Consider the following 17,168-nt stretch of genomic DNA (forward strand, 5'->3'; position numbering starts at 1 on the left):
ATCGTCACCCTGACCCTCTCAACCTCAATCCATCACTGTCACCCTGATCCCCTCAGACTCACTCCATCACCCTCACGCAGAAACCCTCACACTCACACCATCACAGACACACTGACGCATTCACACTCACTCCATCACCTTCACAGTGATCGCATCACACTCTCTCCATCACCATCACCCTGACCCCCTCACACTCACAAATCGTCACACTGATATCCTCACACTCAGTCAATCACAGTCACCCTGACCCCCCTCACAATCACTACATCACTGTCACACTGACCCCTCACATTCACTCCATCACTGTCACACTGACCCCCTCACACTCACTCCTTGATTGTCACCCTGCTCCCCTCAGACTCACTCCATCACTGTCACCATGAAAGCCTCACACTCCCTCCATCACAGTCACACTGATTCATTCACACTCACTCAATCACCATCACAGTGAACCCATCACAGTCACTCCATCACCGTCATCCTGACACACCCACATTCACTCCATCACCGTCACCCTATCCTCCTCACACTCACTCCATCACCGTCACCCTGACCTCCTCACACTCACTCCATTACCGTCACCCTGACAACACCCACACTCACTCCATCACCACCCTCCTGATCCCCTCACAATCTTTCCATCACCGTCTCCTTGACCCTCTCACACTGACTCCATCACTGTCATACGGACCTCCTCACACTCACTCCATCACAGTAACCCTGAAACCCTCACACTCACGCGATCACAGTCATTCTGACCCCTTCACACTTACTCCATCACCATCACAGTGATCACCTCACACTCACTCCAGCACCATCACACTGATCCCCTCACACGCATTCCATCACCGTCACACTGACCCAATCACGCCCACTCTTTCACTGGCACCCTGACACATGCACAATCACTCCATCATCATCAGCCTGACCCCCTCACTCTCACTCCATCACCGTCACCCTGACGCCCTCACAGTAACTCCATCACTGTCACACATATACCCTCACACTCACTCCTTCATCGTCTCCCTGATCCCCTCAGACTCACTCCATCACCGTCACCCTGACTCCCCACACTAACGCCATCAGTCACACTGATCCATTCACACTCACTGCATCACCGTCACAGTGATCTCATCACATTCACTCAGTCACCGTCACCCTGACCCGCACACTCTCTCCATCACTGTCACCCTGTCTTCCTCACACACACTCCATTACCGTCACCCTGACAACCTCCACCCTCACTCCATCACAACCCTCCTGACCCCCTCACAATCTTTCCATCACTGTCACCCTGACCTCCTCACACTCCATCACTGTCACCCTGACTCCCACATATTCACTCCATCACCGTCACCCTGACCGCCTCACACTGACTCCATCAGCATCACACTGACAATCTCAGACTCACTCCATCAGGGTCATACTGATCCCCTTGCACTCAATCCATGACCATCACCCTGACCATCTCACACTCACTCCATCTCCAACTGACTGACCCCCTCACACTCACTCCATCACCATCACTATGATCCCCTCATACTAACTCCATCTCTGTCACAATGATCCCCTCACGCTCACTCCATCACCGTCATCCTGACCCTCTCACAGTCACTGCATCACCGTCATCCTGACCCTCTCGCACTCACTCCATCATCGTCACTCTGATACCCATACACTCACTCAATCACAGTCAACCTGACCCCCTCACACTCACTCCATCATCGTCACCCTGACCCACTCACACTCACACGATCACAGTCATTCTGACGCCTTCACACTTACTCTATCACCGTCATCCTTAACCTCTCACAATCATTCCGTCACCGTCACCATGACCCCGTCACACTCACTCCATCACAGTCACCCTGACCGCCTCACACTCACTCCATCACAGTCACCCTGCCCGCTCACTATCACTCCATCATCATCACATTGACCACCTCACACTCACTCCATCACCATCATCCTGACCCCCTCACACTTCCTCCATCACCGTCACTCTGGCCAACTCACACTCACGCGATCAGAGTCACCCTGGCCCCCTCACACTCACATGACCACAGACACACTAACTTCTTCACACTTACTCCATCACTGTCACAGTGATCCCCTCACACTCACTCTATCACTGCCAACCTGACACGCTCACAATCACTCTATCACCATCACCCTGACCACCTCATACTCATTCCATCACTGTCACTCTGACGTCATCACACTCATTCCATTTCTGTCACCTGGCAACACCCACACTCTCTCCATGACAACCGTCCTGACCCCCTCACAATGTTTCCATCACTGTCATCCAGACCTCTTCACACTCCATCACTGTCATCCTGACTCCCACATACTCACTCCATCATCGTCACCATGACCCCCTCACACTCACTCCATCACGATCTCCCTAACCCCCTCACTCTCACTCTATCACCGTCATGCTGACCCTCTCAGACTCACTCCATCACCATCATCTTGACCCCCTCACACTCACTCCATCAGCATCATACTGAACCCTTCACACTCACTCCACCACCGTCACCCGGACCCATTCACACTCGCTCCATCACCGTAACCATGACCCCCTCACACTCACTCCATCATCGTCACACTGATACCCTTACACTCACTCCATCACAGTCACCATGAACCCCTCACACTCACTCCATCACCGTCATCCTGACCCTCTCACAGTCACTGCATCACCGTCATCCTGACCCTCTCGCACTCACTCCATCATCGTCACTCTGATACCCATACACTCACTCAATCACAGTCAACCTGACCCCCTCACACTCACTCCATCATCGTCACCCTGACCCACTCACACTCACACGATCACAGTCATTCTGACGCCTTCACACTTACTCTATCACCGTCATCCTTAACCTCTCACAATCATTCCGTCACCGTCACCATGACCCCGTCACACTCACTCCATCACAGTCACCCTGACCGCCTCACACTCACTCCATCACAGTCACCCTGCCCGCTCACTATCACTCCATCATCATCACATTGACCACCTCACACTCACTCCATCACCATCATCCTGACCCCCTCACACTTGCTCCATCACCGTCACTCTGGCCAACTCACACTCACGCGATCAGAGTCACCCTGGCCCCCTCACACTCACATGACCACAGACACACTAACTTCTTCACACTTACTCCATCACTGTCACAGTGATCCCCTCACACTCACTCTATCACTGCCAACCTGACACGCTCACAATCACTCTATCACCATCACCCTGACCACCTCATACTCATTCCATCACTGTCACTCTGACGTCATCACACTCATTCCATTTCTGTCACCTGGCAACACCCACACTCTCTCCATGACAACCGTCCTGACCCCCTCACAATGTTTCCATCACTGTCATCCAGACCTCTTCACACTCCATCACTGTCATCCTGACTCCCACATACTCACTCCATTATCGTCACCATGACCCCCTCACACTCACTCCATCACGATCTCCCTAACCCCCTCACTGTCACTCTATCACCGTCATGCTGACCCTCTCAGACTCACTCCATCACCATCATCTTGACCCCCTCACACTCACTCCATCAGCATCATACTGAACCCTTCACACTCACTCCACCACCGTCACCCGGACCCATTCACACTCGCTCCATCACCGTAACCATGACCCCCTCACACTCACTCCATCATCGTCACACTGATACCCTTACACTCACTCCATCACAGTCACCATGAACCCCTCACACTCACTACATCACCGTCACCCTGACGCTCACACACTCAAGTGATCACAGTCACACTGACCCCTTCACATTTAATCCATCTCTATCACTGATCCGCTCACCCTCACTCTATCAATGTCACCCTGACCCCTCACTCTCACTCCATCAACATCACCCTTAACCTCTCACAATCATCCCGTCACCGTCACCATGACCCTGTCACACTCACTCTATCACAGTCACCTTGACTGCCTCATCCCCATTCCATCACCATCACCAAAACACCCTCACACATACTCTATCACAGTCACCCTGACCCCTCACACTCACTCCATCGCCATCACCCTGACCCTCTCACACTCAAGCGATCAGTCACACTGACCCCTTCACATTTACTCCATCTCCATCAAACTGATTCACTCACCCTAACACCATCAATGTCACCATGACCCAATCACACTCATTCCATCACAATCACCCTGACCGCCTCATACTCACTCCATCACCAACACCCAAACACCCGCACACTCACTCCATCACAGTCAGCCTGACCCACTGACACTAACTCCATCTCCGTCACATTGACCACCTCACACCCACCCATCACAATCACCCTGACCCCGTCAGACTCGCTCCATCAACATTATCATGACCCCCTCACACTCACTCAATCACTATCACCCTGACCCCCTCACACTCACACGAACACAGTCACACTGACCCTTCACACTTAGTCCAGCACCATCACAGTGATCCTCTCACAATCACTCCATCACCGTCACGCTGACCCTCTCAGACTCACTACAGCACCATCACCCTGACCCCTCACTCTCACTTCATCGCTGTCACCCTGACCCCCTCACACTCACTCCATCACTGTCACACTGACCTCCTCACACCCACTCTATCACTGTCACCCTGACACACTTACAATCACTCTATTACCATCACACTGAACCCCTCACACTCACTCCATGACTGTCACACTGACCCTTCACACTCACTCCATCACTGTCACACTGATCACCTCACACTCACTCCATCACCATCACTGTGAACCACTCACACTCAGTCCTTCATCGTCACCCTGACCCCCTCACACTCATTCCATCACAGTCACCCTGATCCCCTCACACTCATGCCATCACCGTCACGATGAACCCCTCCCACTCACGCCATCACCATCAACCTGAGCCCCTCACACTCAGTCTATCACCATCATTCTGGCCCCCTCACACTCACGCGATCACAGTCACACTGACTTCTTCACACTTACTCCATCACTGTCACAGTGATCCCCTAATATCCACTCTATCACTGTCAAACTGACACACTCACAATCACTCCTTCACCATCACCCTGACCTCCTCACAATCACTCTTTCATCATCACTCTGACCCCCACACACTCACTCCATCACAGTCACCCTGACCCCCTCACTCTCACTCCGTCACCGTCATAGTGATCCCCTCATACTCACTCCATCACCGTCATCCTGACTCCCTCACATTCACTCCATCACAGTCACACTGATCCGTTCACACTCACTCAATCACCGTCACCCTGACCCGCACATTCACTCCATCACCACCCTCCTGAGCCCCTCACAATCTTGCCATCACAGTCACCCTGACCTCCTCACACTCCATCACTGTCACCCTGACTCCCACATACTCACTCCATCACCGTCACCCTGACCGCCTCACACTCACTGCATCACCATCACCCTGACTCCCTCACACTCACTCCATCAGCATCAAACTGACAATCTCACACTCACTCCATCAGGGTCATACTGATCCCCTGACACTCAATCCATGACCGCCACCCTGACCACCTCACACTCACTCCAGTTACATCACACTGACCCCTTCATACTCACTCCATCACCGTCACCATGATCCCCTCACACTAACTCCATCTGTGTCACATCAATCCCCTCACATTCACTTCATCACCGTCATCCTGACCCTCTCACACTCTCTGCAGCACCGTTATCCTGACACTTTCGCACTCACTCCATCAACTTCGCACTGATCCCCTCATACTCACTCCATCAACCGTCATCCTGAACCTCTCGCACTCACTCCATCAACTTCACACTGATCCCATCACATTCACTCTATCAGCATCACCGTAACCCCCTCACACTCACTCCATCATCGTCACACTGATACCCATACACTCACTCAATCACAGTCACCCTGACCCCCTCACACTCACTCCATCACTGTCACCCTGACCCCCTCACACTCACTCCATCACAGTCACCCTGACCCCCTCACACTCACTCCATCACTGTCACACTGACCCCTCACACTCACTCCATCACTGTCACACGGATACCCTCACACTCAGTCCTTCATCGTCACCCTGATCCACTCACACTCACGCCATCAGAGTCACATTGATCAGTTCACACTCACTCCATTACTGTCACATTGATCTCATCACACTCACTCCATCACAGTCACCCTGACCCCCTCACACTCACGCCATCACCATCACACTGAACCCCTCACACTCAGTCTATCAGCGTCATCCTGGCCCCCTCACACTCATGCGATCACAGTCACACTGACATCTTCACACTTACTCTATGACTGTCACAGTGATCACCTCACACCCACTCTATCAGTGAGAACCTGACACACTCACAATCACTCCATCACCATCACCCTGATGCGTTCACATTCACTCCATCGCCGTCACCTTAACCCCCTCACACTCATGCCATTACAGTCACACTGATCCGTTCACACTCACTCCATCACCGTCACAGTGATCTCATCACATTCACTCAGTCACCGTTACTCTGACGCGCACACTCTCTCCATCACTGTCACCCTCACTTCCTCAAAGTCACTCCATTACCGTCACCCTGACAACCCCACACGCACTCCATCACCACCCTCCTGACCCCCTCACAATCTTTCCATCACTGTCACCCTGACTCCCACAGACTCAATCCATCACCGTCACCCTGACCGCCTCACACTCACTGCATCACCGTCAACCTGACTCCCTCACATTCACTCCATCAGCATCACACTGACAGTCTCACACTCACTCCATCAGGGCCATACTGATACCCTCACACTCAATCCATGACCGTCACCCTGACCACCTCACATTCACTCCATCTCCTCACACTGGCCCCCTCACACTCACTCCATTACCGTCACCATTATCCCCTCACACTAACTCCATCTCTGTCACACGGATCCCCTCACACTCACTCCATCACTGTCACTCTGAGCCCCTCACACTCACTGCATCACCGTCACTCTAACCCCCTTACACTCACAAATTCACCGTCACCCTGACTCCCACATACTCGCTCCATCACCGTCACGCTGATCCCCTCACACTCACTGCATCACCATCACTCTATCCCCCTCACACTCACAACTTCACCGTCACCCTGATTCCCTCACACTCACTCCATCAGCATCACACTGACAATCTCATACTCACTCCATCTAGGTCAATCTGATCCCCTCAAACTCACTCCATCACCGTCACCATGATCCCCTCACACTAACTCCATCGCTGTCACACTGATCCCCTCACACTCACTGCATCACCGTCATCCTGACCCTCTCGCACTCACTCCATCAACTTCACACTGATCTCCTTACACTCACTCCACAACAATCACCGTGACCCCCTCACACTCACTCCATCATCGTCACACTGACCCCCTCACACCCACTCTTTCACTGTCAACCTGACACACTTACAATCACTCCACCACCATCAACTTGACCCACTCACACTCACTCCTTCATCGTCACCCTTATCCACTCACACTCACTCCATCGCGGTCACCCTGACCCCCTCACACTCACTCCATCACCGTCACAGTGATTACCTCACACTCACTCCATTACCGCCACCCTGGCCCCCTCACACTCACGTGATCGCAGTCACCCTGACTTCATCACAACTACTCCATGACTGACACAGTGATCCCCTCACACCCACTCTATCAGTGTGAACCTGACACACTCACAATCACTCCATCACCATCACCCTGATCCGTTCACATTCAATCCATCACCGTCACCTTAACCCCTTCACACTCACGCCATTACAATCACACTGATCCATTCACACTCACTCCATCACCGTCACAGTGATCTCATCACTCTCACTCAGTCACCGTCACCCTGACCCGCACACTCTCTCCATCACTGTCACCCTGACTTCGTCACACTCACTCCATTAACGTCACCCTGACAACCCCCACACTCACTCCATCACCACCCTCCTGACCCCCTCACAATCATTCCATCACTGTCACCCTGACCTCCTCACACTCACTGCATCACCATCAACCTGACTCCCTCACACTCACTCCATCAGCATCACACTGACAATCTCACACTCTCTCCATCATTGTCACACTAACGCTTCACATACACTCCATCACTGTCACACTGACCCCCTCACACTCATTCCTTGATCTTCACTCTGGTCCCCTCAGACTCACTCCATCACCGTCACCCTAAAACCCTCACACTCCCTCCATCACAGTCACACTGATCCATTCTCAGTCACTCCATCACCATCACAGTGATCCCATCACACTCACTCTATCACTGTCACCCTGACCCCCCCCACACACTCCATCACCATTCCCGAAACCTCTTCACACTCACTCCATCACGTCACCCTGACCCCCTCACACTCACGCCATTAAAGCCACACTGATACGTTCACACACACTCCATCACCTTCACAGTGATCCCATCACACACACTGTCACCATCACCCTGACCTCCTCACACTCACACCATCACCGTCCCAGTGATCCCATCACACTCACTCCATCACTGATCCCCTGACTCCCACATACTCACTCCATCACTGTCATCCTGACCTCCTCACACTCACTTCATTACCATCACCCTGACTCCCTCACACTCACAACTTCACTGTCACCCTGACCTCCTCACACTCCATCACTGTAACCTTGACTTTCACATTCTCACTCCATCACCATCACCCTGAACTCCTCACACTCACTCCATCACAATCACCCTAACTCCCTCACACTCACAATTTCACCATCTCCCTGACCCCCTCACACTCACTCCATCATCATCACACTGACAATCTCACACTCACTCCATCAGGGTCACACTGATCCACTCACACTCACTTCATCACCGTCATATTGATCCCCTCACTCCACCACCGTCACCCTGACGCATTCACACTCACTCCTTCTTCATCACCCTGCTCCCTTCAGACTCACTCCACTACCGACACCCTGAAACCGCACACTCACTCAATCACCGTCACCCTGACCCGTACCCTCTCTACATCATTGTCACCCTGACCTCCTAACACTCACTCCATTACCATCGCCCTGAGTACCCCCATGCTCACTCCATCATCATCCTCCTGACCCCCTCACAATCTTTCCAACACTGTCACCCTGACATCATCACACTCCATTACTGTCACCCTGACTCGCACATACTCACTCCATCACCGTCACACTGACTCCCTCACACTCACTGCATCACCATCACTCTAATCCCCTCACACTCACTCCATCACCGCCACCCTGGCCCCCTCACACTCACGTGATCGCAGTCACACTGACTTCATCACAACTACTCCATGACTGTCATAGTGATCCCCTCACACCCACTCTATCACTGTGAACCTGACACACTCACAACCACTCCATCACCATCACTCTGATCCGTTCACATTCACTCCATCACCATCACCTTAACCACCTCACACTCACGCCATTACAGTCACACTGATCCATTCACACTCACTCCATCACCGTCACAGTGATCTCATCACACTCACTCAATCACCATCACCCTGACCTGCACCCTCTCTCCATCACTGTCACCCTGACTTCCTCACAAGCACTCCATTAACGTCACCCTGACAACCCCACACTCACTCCATCACCACCCTCCTGACCCCTAACAATCATTCCATCACTGTCACCCTGACTCCCACATAGTCACTCCATCACCATCACCCTGACAACCTCACACTCACTGCATCACCATCAACCTGACTCCCTCACACTCACTCCATCAGCATCACACTGACAATCTCACACTCACTCCATCAGGGTCATACTGATCCCCTCACACTCAATCCATGACCGTCACCCTGACCACCTCACATTCACTCCATTTCCTCACACAGGCCCCCTCACACTCACTCCATCACCGTCACCATGATCCCCTCACACTAACTCCATCTCTGTCACACTGATCCCCTCACTCACAAGCCATCACCGTCATCCTGACCCTCTCACACTCACTGCATCACCGTTATCCTGACCCACTCGCACTCACTCCATCAACTTCACACTGATCCCATCACACTCACTCCATCACCGTCACCGTGACCCCCTCACACTCAGTCCATCATCGTCACACTGATACCCTTACACTCACTCAATCACAGTAAACCTGACCTCCTCACACTCTCCATCTCTGTCACACCGACCCCCTCACACTCACTCCATCACTGTCATCCTGATCCTCTCACACTCACTACATGACCGTTATCCTGACCCACTCGCACTCACTCCATCAACTTCACACTGATCCCATCACACTCACTCCATCACCATCACACTGACCCCCACACACACTCCATCACCGTTCCCGAAACCTCTTCACACTCACTCCATTATGTCACCCCCCTGACCCCCTCACACTCACGCCATCACAGTCACACTGATCCGTTCACACACACTCCATCACTTTCACAGTGATCCCATCACACTCACTCTGTCACCATCACCCTGACCTCCTCACACTCACTCCATCACCGTCACAGTATTCCCATCACAATCACTCCATCTCTGATCTCCTGACTCCCACATACTCACTCCATCACTGTCATCCTGACCTCCTCACACTCACTTCATTACCATCACCCTGACTCCCTCACACTCACAACTTCACCGTAACCCTGATCTCCTCACACTCCATCACTGTAACCCTGACTCTCAAATACTCACTCCATGACCGTCACCCTGACCCCCTCACACTCACTCCATCACCATTACCTTGACACCCTCACACTCATAATTTCACCGTCTCCCTGACCCCCTCACACTCATTCCATCAGCATCACACTGACAATCTCACACTCACTCCATCAGGGTCATACTGATCCACTCACACTCACTTCATCACCGTCATATTGATCCCCTCACACTCACTCCACCAGTGTCACCCTGAGCCATTCAAATTCGCTTCATCACCGTCACCATGACCCCCTCACGCTCACTCCATCACAGTCACCCTGAACCCCTTACACTCACTCCATCACAGTCAAGCTGAACCCCTCACACTCATTCCATCACCATCACGCTGACCCCCTCACACTCACAGCATCACCATCACTCTAACCCCCTCACACTCACAACTTCACCATCACCCTGACCCCCTCACACTCTCTCCATCACCGTCACCATGACCCCCTCACACTAACTCCATCTCTGTCACACTGATCCCCTCACACTCACTCCATCACCGTCATCCTGACCCTCTCACACTCACTCCATCAACATCACACTGACTCCCTCACACTCACTCCATCAACGTCATCCTGACCCCCTCACACTTACTGCATCACAGTCATCCTGACCCTCTCGCACTCACTCCATCAACTTCACACTGATCTCCTGACACTCACTCCATTACCATCACCCTGACCCCTCACACTCACTCCATCACCGTTACCCTGAAACCCTAACACTCACGCGATCACACTCACTCTGACCCCTTTACACTTACTCCATCACTGTCAGTGTTATCCCATCACTCTCACTCTGTCACCATCACGCTGACCTCCTCACACTCACTCCATCACTGTCCCACTGACTCCCACATATTCTCTCCATCACTGTCACCGTGACCTCCTCACACTCACTCCATTACCGTCACCCTTACAAACCCACACTCACTCCATCACCACCCTCCTGACCCCACTCAATCTTTCCATCACTGTCACCCTGACCTCCTCACACTCCATCACTGTCACCCTGACTCCCTCACAATCACTTCATCACTGTCACATGGACACCCTCACACTCACTCCTTCATTGTCACCCTGATCTCCTCAGACTCACTCCATCTCCGTCATACTCACCTCCTCACACTCACTCCATCACCGTTACCCTGAAACCCTCACACTCACGCGATCAAAGTCACTCTGACCCCTTCACACTTACTCCATCACCGTCAAAGTGATCACCACACACTCACTCCAGCACCATCCCCTCACATCACTATCACAATGACCCCATCACAACCACTCTATCACTGTCACCCTGACACACTCACAATCACTCCATCATCATCAGCCTGACCCCTTCACTCTCACTCTATCACCGTCACCCTGATCCCCTCACACTCACTCCATCACCATCACCCTGACACCCTCACACTCACTCCATCACTGTCACATGGACACCTTCACACTCACTCTTCATCGTCACCCTGAACCCCTCAGACTCACTCCATCACCGTCACCCTGACCCCCTCACACTTACGCCATCACTGTCACACTGATCCGTTCACACTCACTCCATCAACGTCACAGTGATCCCATCACACTCACTCTGTCACCGTCATCCTGACCTAATCACACTCACTCCATCATCGTCACCCTGACAGCCTCACACTCACTCCATCACGGTCACACTGACTCCCACATACTCACACCATCACTGTCATCCTGACCTGCTCACACTCATGCCATTACCGTCACCCTGACAACCTCCATACTCACTCCATCACCACCCTCCTGACCCCCTCACAATCTTTCCATCACTGTCTCCCTGACCTCCTCACACTTCATCACTGTCACCCTGATTCCCACATACTCACTCCATGCCTGTCACCCTGACGCCCTCACACTCACTGCATCACCATCACTCTCACCCCCTCACACTCACAACTTCACTGTCACCCTGACCCCCTCACACTCACTCCATCAGCATCACACTGACAATCTCACACTCACTCCATCAGGGTCATACTGATCCATTCGCTCTCACTCCATCACCATCACAGTGATCCCATCCCACATACTCCATCACCGTTACTCTGACATCCTCACACTCACTCCATCACAGTCAACATGTCCCGCTCACACTCCCTCCATCTCTGTCACACTGACCCCTCACACTCACTCCATCACTGTCACACTGACCCCTCACACTCACTCCAACACCGGCACCGTGACCCCCACAAACTCACGCCATCAGAGTCACACTGATCCGTTCACACTCACTCCATCACCCTCTCAGTGATCCCATCACACTCACTCCGTCACCATCACCCTGACACCCTCACACTCACTCCATCACCGTCACAGTGGTCCCATCACACTCACTCCATCACTTATCCCCTGACTCCCACATACTCACTCCATCTCTGTCACCCTGACCTTGTCACAATCCATCACTGTAACACTGACCCTCACATACACACTCCATCACCGTCACCCTGACCCCCTCACACTCACAACTTCACCGTCACCCTGACCCCCTCACACTCACTCCATCAGCATCACACTGACAATCTCACACTCACTCCATCAGGGTCATACTGATCCACTCACACTCACTTCATCACCGTCAAATTGATCCCCTCATACTCACTCCACCACCGTCACCCTGACCCATTCACACTCTCTCCATCACCGTCACCGTGGCTCCCTCACACTCACTCCATCACAGTCACCCTGAACCCCCTACACTCACTCCATCACAGTCACCCTTAACTCCTCACACTCACCCCATCACTGTCACACTAACCCCCTCATACTCACTCCTTCATCTTCACCCTGCTCCCTTCAGACTCACTCCATTATCGCCACCCTGAAACTCTCACACTCACTCCATCACGGTCATACGGATACCCTCACACTCACTCAATCACCGTCACCCTGACCCGCACCCTCTCTCCATCACTGTCACCCTGACCTCTTAACACTCACTCAATTACCGTCGCGCTGACAACCCCCACACTCACTCCATCACCACCCTCTTGACCCCCTCACAATCTTTCCATCACCGTTACCCTGACCTCCTCACTCTCCATCACTGTCACCCTGACTCCCACATACTCACTCCATCACCGTCACCCTGACCCCCTCACACTCACTGAATCACCATCACCCTGAACCCCTCACACTCATTCCATCACTGTCACCCTGAACCCCTCACACTCATTTCATCACTGTCACACTGACCGCTCACACTCACGCCATCACTGTCACACTGACACCCTCAAACTCACTCCTTCATCGTCACACTGCTCCATTCAGACTCAATCCATTACCGACACCCTGAAACCCTCACACTCACTCCATCACCGTCACACGGATACCCTCACACTCACGCCATTAAAGTCACACTGATACGTTCACACACACTCCATCACCTTCACAGTGATCCCATCACACACACTGTCACCATCACCCTGACCTCCTCACACTCACTCCATCACCGTCACAGTGATCCCATCACACTCACTCCATCAGTGATCCCCTAACTCCCACATACTCACTCCATCACTGTCATCCTGACCTCCTCACACTCACTTCATTACCATCACCCTGACTCCCTCACACTCACAACTTCACTGTCACCCTGACATCCTCACACTCCATCACTGTAACCTTGACTTTCACATTCTCACTCCAACACCATCACCCTGACCCCCTCACACTCACTCCATCACAATCACCCTAACTCCCTCACACTCACAATTTCACCGTCTCCCTGACCCCCTCACACTCACTCCATCATCATCACACTGACAATCTCACACTCACTCCATCAGGGTCATACTGATCCACTCACACTCACTTCATCACTGTCATATTGATCCCCTCACTCCACCACCATCACCCTGACGCATTCACACTCACTCCTTCTTCATCACCCTGCTCCCTTCAGACTCACTCCACTACCAACACCCTGAAACCGCACACTCACTCAATCACCGTCACCCTGACCCGTACCCTCTCTACATCACTGTCACCCTGACCTCCTAACTCTCACTCCATTACCGTCGCCCTGAGTACCCCCATGCTCACTCCATCATCATCCTCCTGATCCCTCACAATCTTTCCAGCACTGTCACCCTGACACCATCACACTCCATTACTGTCACCCTGACTCGCACATACTCACTCCATCACCGTCACACTGACTCCCTCACACTCACTCCATCACCGCCAACCTGGCCCCCTCACACTCACGTGATCGCAGTCACACTGACTTCATCACAACTACTCCATGACTGTCACAGTGATCCCCTTACACCCACTCTATCAGTGTGAACATGACACACTCACAACCACTCCATCACCATCACTCTGATCCGTTCACATTCACTCCATCACCATCACCTTAACCACCTCACACTCACGCCATTACAGTCACACTGATCCATTCACACTCACTCCATCACCGTCACAGTGATCTCATCACTCTCACTCAGTCACCGTCACCCTGACCCGCACACTCTCTCCATCTCTGTCACTCTGACTTCCTCACACGCACTCCATTAACGTCACCCTGACAACCCCACACTCACTCCATCACCACCCTCCTGACCCCCTAACAATCATTCCATCACTGTCACCCTGACTCCCACATAGTCACTCCATCACCATCACCCTGACAACCTCACACTCACTGCATCACCATCAACCTGACTCCCTCACACTCACTCCATCAGCATCACACTGACAATCTCACACTCACTCCATCAGGGTCATACTGATCCCCTCACACTCAATCCATGACCGTCACCCTGACCACCTCACATTCACTCCATTTCCTCACACAGGCCCCCTCACACTCACTCCATCACCGTCACCATGATCCCCTCACACTAACTCCATCTCTGTCACACTGATCACCTCACTCTCACTCCATCACCGTCATCCTGACCCTCTCACACTCACTGCATCACCGTTATCCTGACCCACTCGCACTCACTCCATCAACTTCACACTGACACCCTTACACTCACTCAATCACAGTAAACCTGACCTCCTCACACTCTCCATCACCGTCACAGTGATCCCATCACACTCACTCCATCACTGATCCCCTGACTCCCACATACTCACTCCATCACCATCACTCTGACACCCTCACACTCAGTCCATCATCGTCACACTGACACCCTTACACTCACTCAATCACAGTAACCTGACCTCCTCACACTCTCCATCACCGTCACAGTGATCCCATCACACTCACTCCATCACTGATCCCCTGACTCCCACATACTCACTCCATCACCATCACCCTGACACCCTCACACTCACAATTTCACCGTCACCCTGACCCCCTCACACTTACTCCATCACCAGCACCCTGACACCCTCACACTCACCTCTTCACGGTCACCCTGACATCCTCACACTCCATCACTGTAACCCTGACTCTCACATACTCACTCCATCACCGTCACCCTGACACCCCAACACTCACTCCATCACCATCACTCTAACCCCCTCACACTTACAATTTCACCGTCTCCCTGACCCCCTCACACTCACTCCATCACCATCACACTGACAATCTCACACTCACTCCATCAGGGTCATACTGATCCACTCACACTCACTTCATAACTGTCATATTGATCCCCTCACTCCACCACCATCACCCTGACGCATTCACACTCACTCCTTCATCGTCACCCTGCTGACTTCAGACTCACTCCACTCGCGTTTCCCTGAAACTTCCCACTAACTCCATCTCTGTCACTCCGATCCCCTCACACTCGCTCCACCTCATCATCCTGACCTCCTCACACTCACTCCATTACCATCACCCTGACAACCCCCATGCTCACTCCATCACCACCCTCCTGACCCCCTCACAATCTTTCCATCACTGTCACCCTGACATCCTCACACTCCATTACTGTCAACCTGACTCCCACATACTCACTCCATCACCGTCACTCTGACCCCCTAACACTCACAACTTCACTGTCACCCTGACTCCCACATACTCGCTCCATCACCGTCACGCTGACCCCCTCACACTCACTGCATCACCATCACTCTATCCCCCTCACACTCACAACTTCACCGTCACCCTGATTCCCTCACACTCACTCCATCAGCATCACACTGACAATCTCATAATCACTCCATCTAGGTCAATCTGATCTCCTCAAACTCACTCCATCACCGTCACCCTGACCCCCTCGCACTCTCTCCATCGCCGTCACCATGATCCCCTCACATTAACTCCATCTCTGTCACACTGATCCCCTCACACTCACTGCATCACCGTCATCCTGACCCTCTCGCACTCACTCCATCAAATTCACACTGATCTCCTCACACTCACTCCATCACAATCACCGTGACCCCCTCACACTCACTCCATCGTCATCACACTGACCC

The sequence above is a fragment of the Chiloscyllium punctatum genome, chromosome 4 (assembly GCF_047496795.1).
Source record: "Chiloscyllium punctatum isolate Juve2018m chromosome 4, sChiPun1.3, whole genome shotgun sequence".
NCBI classification, from domain to species: domain Eukaryota; kingdom Metazoa; phylum Chordata; class Chondrichthyes; order Orectolobiformes; family Hemiscylliidae; genus Chiloscyllium; species Chiloscyllium punctatum.